General features: G+C 36.2%; 1 protein-coding gene across 1 annotated transcript in view; it reads right to left on the bottom strand.

Moving 5' to 3' along the window:
• Positions 1 to 11,941, bottom strand: part of LOC150100648 (plexin-A4-like) — a 707,214-nt gene extending 695,273 nt beyond the window's left edge. Inside the window, 1 exon segment of the mRNA XM_090401991.1 lies at positions 11,547 to 11,941. The gene's annotated coding sequence lies outside the window, so the exon portion shown is untranslated.
• Between the last annotated feature and the right edge of the window lie 229 nt (positions 11,942 to 12,170).

Below are 12,170 nucleotides of genomic sequence, written 5' to 3'. Positions count from 1 at the left end.
TGAATTCATCTCGACGATAACCAAGACTGATTCACAACATTAGAGATGCACCTCTGTAATTCTTGACAAGCTGAATACGTAGCTAGTACCATTTCTGCGTCCACGTTATTCATGGCCAAATGGACTGCATCGCGTAAAAGGATGAGTTATTTGCATGTTTATAACCGGTGGCCAAGCAGGCTCTATACATCAAATGCCAAGCGGTTAAATGCTCAGAAAATGGATGAGAGCCTTCCCCTTTATGTGTAACCAAAATCTGGAGGCGTAGTTGAGGCACTTGTACAGGAATAACTGGCAACTTTGGGATTCAGATTTGGTAGGATGGTTCATGGGTTGGTCGTGATGTTACAAAATAGATGGCTTTCTACTCCGAGAAAAATTAACGTAGCCGACACGCACAACAGAAAGATCTTCAAGATCAAAATAGGAGCTAATCGTTGCATACAAGGATACTGTAGATAACAGAATTATTATACAGTTGCCATTCTTTATAACAACAAAAAAACTAAACATCAGGGCAAAAAGCCGAAGAATAACTTTGTATGAAGACGAAAAGAAAAACACCTCGTCTAACGATACATAACGGTTTTCCATGGAGGATCTCCTTTCCTGGAGCTTTCCAATTAAATATCAGAATAATCAGATTTCATCTGTTTAACAGAAGAGTAAATTTAAGCATTCTAATATATTAAAGTTTACTTATGACTGGCGGCGTATTCAGCATGTTAGAAGCAGAATTCAATTATCTTCAAATTCTACAATATCAAATTGCTTTTAATGAATTTAAAAAAAGTTCAAAAGGTTCTGTCTCTGATCTTAGCGTATTTTATGCATTGATAAAGAAATATTTGAAAAATAAATGAAGGTTAGTTGCGAAATGCTCTGCGTATATATATACTCTTAATATATACGAATGCGAACGAAATCTAAATTCATATCCTAAACCCCGAAGTCTTCTCATATTACGGGGAAGTTCAAGATTTTTATTAAAGTTAATGCACTCTTGAAAAGGATTCAAACATAGCTTTTCTGATCGATGTAATAATTTAATTATTACAAACATTTGTTCAAAGCAAACGCAATGAATTTTTCATTCTGTTTCTTAAATAGCTATGCGAATGAAGTAAATCTAATTTATATATTTGTCTCTAAAATTCCAGTAGTTATTCGGTGATTGGTATGTGAAATCTTATTAGCTTTATTACGTTCGTGTGATGGGGAAATGGAGGAGTGAGTGGGTAATTTATGAACTAAATAAGACTGGGAACGCTGTTGAAAATTCGACTTTTTTTTTTTACAAAAAAGCTACGTTTATTCGTAAGTTTTGGGAACGATTAATGCATATAGGAGATGATTATTCTTACATGATATTCGTTACTTCGGTGTGAGATGACTTGTGCTTACTGGAGATCTGAAGTGGCTTAAAAGAAGCACCATGTTTATTGTTTTGAGTGGATAAAAGGATTATTTAAGCCTCAATCTGCCTTATAGGAAAACATTTAACTGAAATATAGATAACGAAGACATTTAAAAGCTATTTTCAAACTCTACGCATTAGTTTTAGTACAAACCAGCTTCTTTCTCTGATTTCAAAATGGCTGCTTACTAACGTTATTAAAGGCATGCTGCACTGTTACAGGGAACCTTTTCAACTCTTTTTTTTTTGTTTCTTTAACATTAGCATGTATTTTGCAGGCAGTGATGACTTTCGCTTTATTTGCTCAATCCTCATCTTCTGGAGGAGAAAGAAAACGTCTGAAACAATTTTTTACGGTTGTGAAAATTAGGTTTACTTTGACCCATTTCTTAAATTTATTCGCCGAGTGTTTAAGATGGAAATCTTATTTTCTGAAATAGAATATTCTTCATTTGAATAAGCCGGAATATTTGGCAGCAGCAGCATCCAAATAAATGATAGCACTCTGCTTCTAACCTTACCTTATTATTTATGTGGCGCGGGCTTTCTTCAAGCGAAAATACGCATATTTAGTTGCGAGACGTTATCTGCAAAATTTCCTGAGGATATCTGTGAGTGATCTAAACCTTAGTCATCAAATAGTATCACGAACCCGACGCAGAAATCAATAAAACAAGGCGAAGTTTTTGGGCCGGTGGAGATGGATGACAATATCACCTAGCCTTTAATATGCGTCTTTGGTTTCTGGCTCGAGTATGAAAAGGCCACTCTGTTACTAATTCATATGGCGTTCACGGAAAGTTCCGTACTGTCGGTTAATAAGTAGAAGATGTCTTTAGATGAGAATGGTTTTCGGCAAATTATGAGACTACCCTTACTGTTGGCTACTGCTGGAAAGGGTAAAGTCTGGCGGCCGATCTTTTGACGGCGTTTATTATCCTTAAACGGACGCTGAGGCCTGTGTCACACCACCCGCCAGGTCATTTATTGCTAACAGGGTATTCGCCGTCACGTGCTGGGCCACAACGTGTTGACTTCACCCGAAAACAACGATCAATACGAGCGGCGTCCACGGAATTTTTATTACGCTCAAAGTAATCTTTTATGGCTGAGAAGAAGATTTCTAGGGATTGTGTGTTTACCGGATTTAAACCCGATTATAGTAAAGGGCACGTAAAGATATTGGTCTGACTGTCCGGCTTCCATAGAAAATGGCTTTTTTTTTTGCTTCGTTCAAACTTTGCAATGGCTTTCCGTATTGTTTATCTTTAAATATTACGAATTATATCAAGGATTGCAACCCGCAACTTAGAAAGGTGTAGACTGTTTGTAATTTCTTTAATTATTATCCGGAAACGCTCCTCTTTCCCATTTCTTTATGGCCTTTTTTGTTTAAAAAAGACAAGTTATCGGATCTCAATGTACGAGCCACTAAGGTATCGGCAGGAGTACCTTCGACTCATAACTCTTCGCACTGAACCACTCCCCATTATTAACGAAGACAGCAGACAAGCGACACACACAGAAACTTCGTGCATGAATGAATGAATGCAGTTCCGTATGCAAACTATGCAATTTTTTTCCTGCTCAAATGAATACACCCAAAAGCAATGCACGACGCGCATCAATCATCAGCGGTGACTTCACATCAAGACTGCAGCCCCATAAAGGGTTTGGTAGCCTAATCTAGCAGAGGTAAGAACGGCTGCTTATTGCAAGAGATTTAATATTACCATTTCAATAATGGAATGGCAAGGAGGACTAAGTGATAATGTTCTGCAGTGCAAATGTAAAGTATTAATGGACTGCACTGAATTTTTATCTTTTTTTTTTAAGGTACAAGTCCCGTTTTTTTGGATTTTTATTGAAAATCAAATATTTTGCAAGGAGAACACTGAACTAAATTTCTACACACACACACACACACACACACACACACACACACACACACACACACACACAAAATGATGATGTCATTTGAACACATGCGCTTCTTTTCTTTCGTCCGTATGTCTGTTGAAGGTGAATCCTCGATTGTAATTTTTGGGAATACCAAAAATTACACTCTTTGCTCGGAAGCGTTAGGATTTTTGCTCCGAGGCCAAGGCAGCTAAGACTCTATGGCCAGAGTATTATGTCTGTTAATTGTGTTTTCTTCAGGCCGATTTGTCAGTTTTATGAAATGAAAAACTCAAGTCTCTGGTAGGAATGAGACCAGCTGACTTACTTTCAGTTGAAAATCTTCTGAATTTCATAAAATGTCAAAAGAGACATGTCAGTTGGAGAATAAACATAATTAACAAGTAGTAAATCTAGGATTTTTAAATCCCTTCAGCCAATTTTTTGTACTCCTTTCATTTTCTAGTTGAGTTCTTATTTTCACAGAACTGAGCATTCATGAGAAGATCTATACCACAAAACAAACATATCTGCAATGTATAACACATTTAATAACAACATACCACGTTCTTTATTTAAAAAAAAAATACAAACTTAATTACAAAACAAAGCACAAAACAACCAAGCATGTAGGGACTTTGAACTAAAACAAATTATTCAGTTTGCTGGAGCGTGTCTATTTACTAAGTACACCGTGCCACGCGAAATAAAATTAATTGTTAGCTTTCAGGCGTTTGAGAAACTAGTTAGTAAAACCACATTATATTACTCTTATAGTGTATCGAGTACAATGCAGCCAGGTTTTTTCCTCCTAAGAGTTTTCTATTACTGTTTTTAGATTCAGGAAATGTTTCATCAAAATACACTTAGTCGGTTACCATAGTAACTAGCATCTTGTAAATTCTTGTCATTTTTTTCATGATTAATATGACTACCTCTACACTCGCAAACTTTTGCAAATAAGTGTTCACGATAATATTAGGAAAATAAATGAAACAGATGAGGAAATTAATTTCAGATCATTTTTCTAAAAAAAAAAAAAAGTAAGCAAGCTCATATCTTCAAAGTTACGAGAAACTTTTGAGCTATACGTTGTACTTCAGTATCTTTAGCATGATTGTACTGTCTTCTTTACACTAAGTTCTAGTTTTAATGGCATTTTCTTAGTATATTGATTACACCGGTTTCAATAATAAATTCTAAAAATGTATTATTATTATCATTATTATTATTATTACTACAGAGAACCTCCATGGAATTCCAAGATTTTCGCAGGAGGCCAATAAACCACCTTGATTTTTTTTCTCCTCTTCATTGCATGTATTTCTGATCATTTAGCCTGTCAGAAAGAAAGAAAAAAGAAGAAAAAAAAATTAAGAAAAAAAACCCAACCACCTCCGTCTGGGACCAACTGACCCAAATTCAACTGGAAATCTTTTATAAAGATTATTTAAATTAAGGGGATATTAAATCCCACATTGTTTTAAAACCGAATAAGAAACTCAAAGATTGGAATCAGAGAGTTTCATGCCGAATATAGAAAACTATAAAGTATCGGCGACCACTAGCGTGAGCTAATGCAAGTGACCCTAGTACGTAGTACAATACCGGAGAACTCGCAGCAAAGTCGGTAAAGTTCTGATCGCTATTCTTAGGTATTTTCCATAATGTAAAAACACATTTCCTAGGAAATGTATGCTGTTATTACATTATGGAGGGAGGTCACTACCCAGACCGGTTTCAGCCTTTTTTGAGGCTTCATCAGTGAGTAGCTAGACCAAATTAATACCAAAGTGTATAGCGAAAAGAACTTATATACTCTGTTATACGAGTTTCCAAAACAGGTGCAACCATTAAGTTACTTAAATATAAGAGCTAATAAGCTTCATTTCGGCGATATAAACATTATTTAAATTAAGGGGATATTAAATCCCGCATTGTTTTAAAACCGAATAAGAAACTCAAAGATTGGAATATGAAATGCACTGCATTTCGTATTCACGTCACAGGATTCGAACTCAAGTTTTATTTCAGCTAAAGGACAAATATGCCGAATGGGACAGGGAACTATAAATGCAGACGATCTTTATGGGCAAGTTAATTAACCAGAATTTATTATTATTATTTTATTATTTATTTCGTGACACCTCCAAGAAGTCCGAAGACTCACTGAGAGAGGACACCTACTCTATACCTCTCCGTCTCCACAACTCCATCCACCAACTACACCGAACCTCTACTACCATCATCATCATCTACCCACCACCACAACTAGTATTTTTTTTTTTTTGTCTGTAAATTGCGAGTGTTATGAAGGGCTGATTTGTCTGTATGCAGAATCAAAAACCGTGCTACCTCCGTACGAGATTGACTAACTCACCTTCAATTGAAAAAAATCCATATAAAGATTCCTCCCGTCACGACGAAAATCGAACTTAGGCGATTTCCAATCGAAGGGCGCAATATAAATCATTGGCAATGCGAACTGAACACGTGCAAGCAAAAGAAAGACAACGAACTAATCGTCATTTGGCATTCTATGGCCTCAACTGACAATGCACTACTAAAAAGAATCAAAAAGTAAATTGAATCGAGAGAGTTCTGTGCCCTTCAGATCATTATCGCACGGTGCAGAGCCAATTCTAAGTGACTGCACTGCATTTCGTATTCTTAAAGAGTTCGAAATTTATTAAAAAAAGATTTAACATTATATTTCAAATATTTTAGCTCGCATATTAAAGCACCTCATTATTTTGTATGATTCCTTATTCAAATAAAGAAGCAAAGTGACTATATACATTCAAATGAAAGTCAGTATTCCAGTCCTCAAAGATTATTTTGTTTTATCCCTTTTTACTTCAACCAACCATTCAGATTCCTCGTTCTTTTAATTATTACTAAAAACGGAACAAAGTGTACGCCATAGAATATCACTGAACTTAATGCGAGATTCTCTCTCTGAAGAACTCAGCTAATTTCAGAGAAATTCTTACTATATCTGGTAGTAATGACTCTGTGATTACAGGCACTTTGATCTTCCTGCCATCCACGCTACGAACATATGAATACTTTTCGTACATATACTTATTGAAGGACTGTACTTCAGTCCTTCAATAAGCAAGACGGTGGTCTCACATAGGTCGAGTAGCAGTATATTCAATCTAATGCCCATGTTATAAATGATTAGGAAAGCAATTACGTATTTCGTATGAATGTAAAATAAAATAATAAAGGATGAAATCTTACCGTAAAACTGATGAAACACTACTGATATGTATCGATAAACAACTATAACGTAATGATAAATGCAGTTAACGAATCTGGAAATAATCTGGCTTACATCTGCGTTGTGATTTTGCTTTCTTCCATTTTGGAAGAGTCGCAATCAAGCCAGTCTGGAATTTGATTATTTTAAACTCTCATAATTTTTGCGTTTCCTTTTTTGCAAATGAAATGGTGTTACCATCTAGCTAAACTAATTTGAACACGATTGTGAGAAACTAATGAAGGACAACAATAGCAAATTCTAGTGGGACTTTATTTGACTAAAGCAGTGATATCTGCTGTGCCTTTTTATATATCGCAGGGAGACAACCCATGTAGTCTTCTTATAGATGTAACTATTTTTAACTTAGCGCTTTTTTTAATATCTTTTGTTCGAATATAGTAACAATAGCAACTTGTTCAAAGTGCAACCTAACAGTGAAGTTCACTCTACTTTAGAGAAGACAGATCTCAATCTATCTGTTCTTTCAGATGGCTGACTGGTGGGATACGGCATGCAAGCATCTAAATACGTGGATTTACGGTAATATGCTGAGATGCCATCAAATTGTCGTGACTAGAATACCAAGGATGGCAAATGTGCCATCCATTTCTTCTATTGTGAAGTTAATTCTAGGATGAACACTATTAAGAAAGTAAAAAAAAAAATCGTCAGCGGGCTTTGGTTTCATGTTGTCAAATGATCGCTTCGCTTTCGAGACCACATTCTCATCTTGAGAAAGGGTGAGTAAGACTGGTATATCAAAGGATATACCAGGTGAGTAGGGGGGGATAAGCTGATGAAAATACAATGAAATCATTTAAAAAATAATTTTGCAATTTACCTTGTTAACATGTAAATATTCATGTATCAGAATCGAACAACACAAGCAAGATTTCATTTCAAGTCGAATTATGAGATTCTTTCTTTACATATCATGCAGGTTCTTTATAGCCAACAATAAACTCCCTAACGGACTTGAAGAGCAAACAAAACTCTATACAGTGTCTAGCGATAGCCGTACGAGAAAACGTAATCACGGGTAGGAAAACAATTACTTGGACACTGGCATTGTTCACTTGAATAGTAGCAGCGGTTACAGGTTAGTCAATTTCTTTCCGGTCCTGAAGAAAAGCGAGGTTTAATACACCACAATCACCATGTTACAAAGTCAATTAGATTCCGGGTCACTTCAGCCTATAGTGGGTTGTATTTTACTTAAAAAAATCCAAGTTTACATAAATTGCAGTAATTATACTTCGTTCGAGGCTTCAGTTACATCAACAAAATCGAGGAACGTATCATTAAAGTACCATGAACGCGAATAACGGCCTCAACGGCGCAGATTTAAACCAGAGGTAATGTGGATGGTAGAGAAGGGTGATATAGGCCGTAAAATAACTACTTAATAAGAGAATTTCTTTGCTTCAAAGCCCACGCTACTTAGGTCTCATCAGAGAATGATCGGCACACAAAACCGTGGCTGCTTCAGCCCTCTTCATCTTATTATTTTTTCGATCCAAAATTCGAAAGCTGTGTGTTGACTAAGAGTACGCTAAGAACATATGAACATGCGATTTATATCTTAAACAATGTTCTGAAATCAGTGTCAGTGTGTGGGGAAGAAGGAGGAAGAGGAGGAGAAGATTATTATTAAAAGTCTTATTTTGTAGATTCTAAGGTCCACCGTCTTTACAAATTAAGAATGTGTAGGTAATGTTGTTTAATATTTAATTGCCCATGTAGCATCTGTAGCTAAAACCAACAAACGGAATGAGACGAAATTTTATATTGAGACTTTTTAAGGCATGGGGAGATGATTTCCGGAAAAAAAAAAAAGATTTAGTACCAAAATTCGCTGATAGGGGAAATTTTGGCGCTGGCGGAGCCGAAAACAAGCGGATAATTACATTAAAGGCAGATAAAATGGAATAATAACATTTCGACGGCATAAGCGACAGCCGCGTCACTCATTGCAGCTGGATATGTGGCGCGTTACAATGATGATAATAATAATAATTAAACTAAAACAACAACTTGCGAGAGACACAGAAATTAATGTAGTGCTTTCCGTCCTCTGCCAGGTCTAACTCCTAGTGATCCAGTTTCTTCAAGCTTCTTAATCATAGCTCTCAGTGCTACAGCTGACATAGGACCTGTACGCAGGTTATGAAGCCTTCTAAATTCCCGAAGGGCAGCTAGCATTGCACTGTTTAAGGCAAAACAACCTAACAAGTAAAGCACGCTGAAGCAAGGTAGGACCATATTGATCACAATTCGAATAACTGCCTGAACATTCCCAATCCCTCTTTTAAGTGGAATTGGTGGCGTTACTCTCACGTACGCACAGTAAAATTTGCATAATCCTTTTTACCTGCGTTCACTGCAAAAATATTTGACAGCTTTCGGCTCCGCGAGCGCCAAAATTTCCCCTATCGGCGACTTTTGGTACTAAATCTTTTTTTCGCGGAATTCATCTCCCCATGCCTTTAAAAGTCTCAGTATAAAATTTGATCTCATTCCGTTTATTGATTTTAGCTACAGAGGCCTCCAAAGAGGGAAAAGTTATTTTATGGCCACCCTCTACTAAACAAGCGGAATCGAATCTTTTCAGTAACATGTTGAGTAAACGTTCAGCAAGCAACTGCATGACTACATTCTAAGAATAATTCAAAATACAAATTAATATCACTTATTTCTTACAACTACACTTAATGAAAATAGAGCAGTGATAATATATAATGTATGGACTTTAAAATGGTGCACATTACCATCAAGAATATTGCGATGATTTCGCCTATATGATATAACCCCAAATATGCTGCAGCCACTTGAGTAGAATATGAAAATTGGACATGCCCTTTCCTAGGTTATATGATTGCTGTAAAAATTGCTCAAACTTTAACTGCAACAGGATAAATACACCCCGCGACACGACACAATATAAACCAGTGAAGAACGTACACAAAACTAATAATACGGCAAAATCAATGTCTAAAGAAAAGACGCAAGAAATAAAACACAAAAGATTACAGACTGAACATTGCCTACGACCTGAGGGGAAAAATTATTATTATTTTTTAACTTTCCTTTTTTGAGTGTGTGTTGAAATAAAAGTGTGCAACGAAAGGAAATCGCCCTTACACCTAGTTGAGCCACAAATCTCCGATGGAAGTGATACTTCTTTCTGAGCAAAGCTATTTCAAACTATGTTTTAATGAAATTGCGACAATGTCGTAGGCTGCCTCTATTACAGAAGACACTATGTTTGGAAATTTGTCTTATTTTAGATTTGTCCATTTATTTTAAATTTATATAAGGACTTTGATCAACCACCTTATCCGTCAGTCTCGAGAAAATAAAATTTTCTAATAGCAATTATCATATTTCGTCATTACTGGACTTTCAAAAAAAAAAACCAGTCATCTAAAAATATGCTGAAAGACATGCTGCCTATATTTATGAGAGATTAAAATTACTGCTTCGAAAAACTAAACATTTGTTAGGTTTCGGGCAGGTATTAATGTGTTTAAAGTAAAAAACAGTTCTGCATTCTATGATAGCGTTTGAAGAATGGTAGCGTAGAAAATTGTAGCTGAGGTACAGCTAACTGAACTACATCCAAAGTTTTATATGTAACAAAATCATCACATATGAGATATTACTTTGATTGCATTTTGTATGCAACATACATAATACATGTTGCTAATACCTCAACGGCGCACATTTAAACCAGAGGTAATGTGGATGGTAGAGAAGGGCGATATAGGCCGTAAAATAACTACTTAATAAGAGAATTTCTTTGCTCAAACTTCAACTGGAACAGGATAAATACACCACGCGACACGACACGATATAAACCCGTTATATATACTATTATATAAACCAGTAAAGAACGTATACAAAAATAACAATACGGTAAAATGTTATCTTTGTTAGTGTTACAATTATCTGATAAATAACAGAGTGATAATTTGATCCAGCATGAACGATGATGTCAGATAATGATGTTTCAAACAGAAAAAAAAATTAAAAAGAATTTGATTTGTTATTAAAACAGAGCTGCGTATTTTTATAAAAGTATAAATCAATAAAAATAATTTTTTAGAAATTGCAGAACTTAAGCACATGTTTTTTACTATAATTACACACACACACACACACACACACACACACACACACACACACACACACACACTTAGGCTTGAGATAGATCTTGTGCTTATGAAAGCACGGACAAACTGACCAAGGTGTGTATTTCTTCACGTTAGGCAGTAATAAAAGGAACCAGAAATATTTCATATTTTTCCACACCACTAATTTTTTGTTATAGCTCTATACTGTGATTGATGGTAAAAGCCTCGGCCATTATGCTGGGATCACACGATGCTAGTATAGTAGAGAGAGATGATTGGTCACCTGCTGGAAACAGGTAATCGCTTTTTTATTATTTGACAATCAACGTGCAACTCACTAATATACTCGCCACTATACCTACATCGTAAATTCGGCCTTCTTGAGACTCATTACACAAAAAAACTAATCATATTAAATCTCCCAATTCTAATAGCAGTTAGCTCTTTGAATGATGGCACTGTGCGTTTGAATACCTCGTTCTCCATATCCAGTTCATCGCTAGCATTTCAAAGGTTTCGTTTTTGACAAGGGTTTCTCTCTCTCTCTCTCTCTCTGAATTTTTATTTCTATCCTTTATTTATTGCGAATCTAACAGATGGAAAAACGCAGTTCTCAATCAGAAATCTGTAACAAGATAGCAGTAATGGTTTGCAATTGTTGGGCCTTTGAAAATTTCCTTAAATTCTTACAGGGATTACTTTTTTCACAATAACATTTGAAATAAAGAGAAATCAGTAAAGTATCAAGCTTTATATTCTCAACTTTAACTGCCCTAGAATTTTTTTTCCTTTATGAAAGAAAGGCAGAAAAATCCATTAGACTACGTACCCCGCATTCGGCTGCCACCTGTTAAGAGTGCGATACTGTATTATTTTGAACTGGATTACATGTTCCACTAAACTTTGTTTGCAAGGAAGATTCAGCTATCTATCCGTGGAGAGCAGAGTAGAGTAGTGTAGCTTACCATCTTGCTGCTAGTCTCATAAGGGTACTACAATAAGCGCCATCCTATACCATGGGATCAAGCAGAATCGTTGGCATGCAGTCAGAGTGCACGATGTAACACGTGTTTATGATAGGAGCGATATTTATTTCCTGACTTTCAGCAGGAGATGGAGTTTCGTTCGGTGTGATAAACGTCTCATCACACGTCGAGCAGAAGAAGCACTGAAGACTGCTGGTCACCTTGGCAGAACGACTAGGATGCCAGAAATGGGTGCTCATTGGCTACTGCATGCTGTGAGCCGATGGAGGATAGAAGAAAACAATTTATCACGGGAAGCAATATTGGTCGCCCCACCTAGACGGTTGACGCGCTTACCACGTGACTCGTCAACCTGTTATCTTTACTGGCCTGTCATACTTTTTGATCAGACGGTGGGTAATGGTCGGGATGATAATCTGCCGACAGATTCTTCTCAGAGACACGTGCTTATCAAGGCGTACGTGGTC

The sequence above is a fragment of the Typopeltis vanoorti genome, chromosome 12 (genome assembly GCF_054136105.1).
Source record: "Typopeltis vanoorti isolate ZY-2024b chromosome 12, IOZ_Tvanoo_1.0, whole genome shotgun sequence".
NCBI classification, from domain to species: Eukaryota; Metazoa; Arthropoda; class Arachnida; order Uropygi; family Thelyphonidae; genus Typopeltis; species Typopeltis vanoorti.
This window is presented reverse-complemented; position numbering and strand designations above follow the sequence as displayed.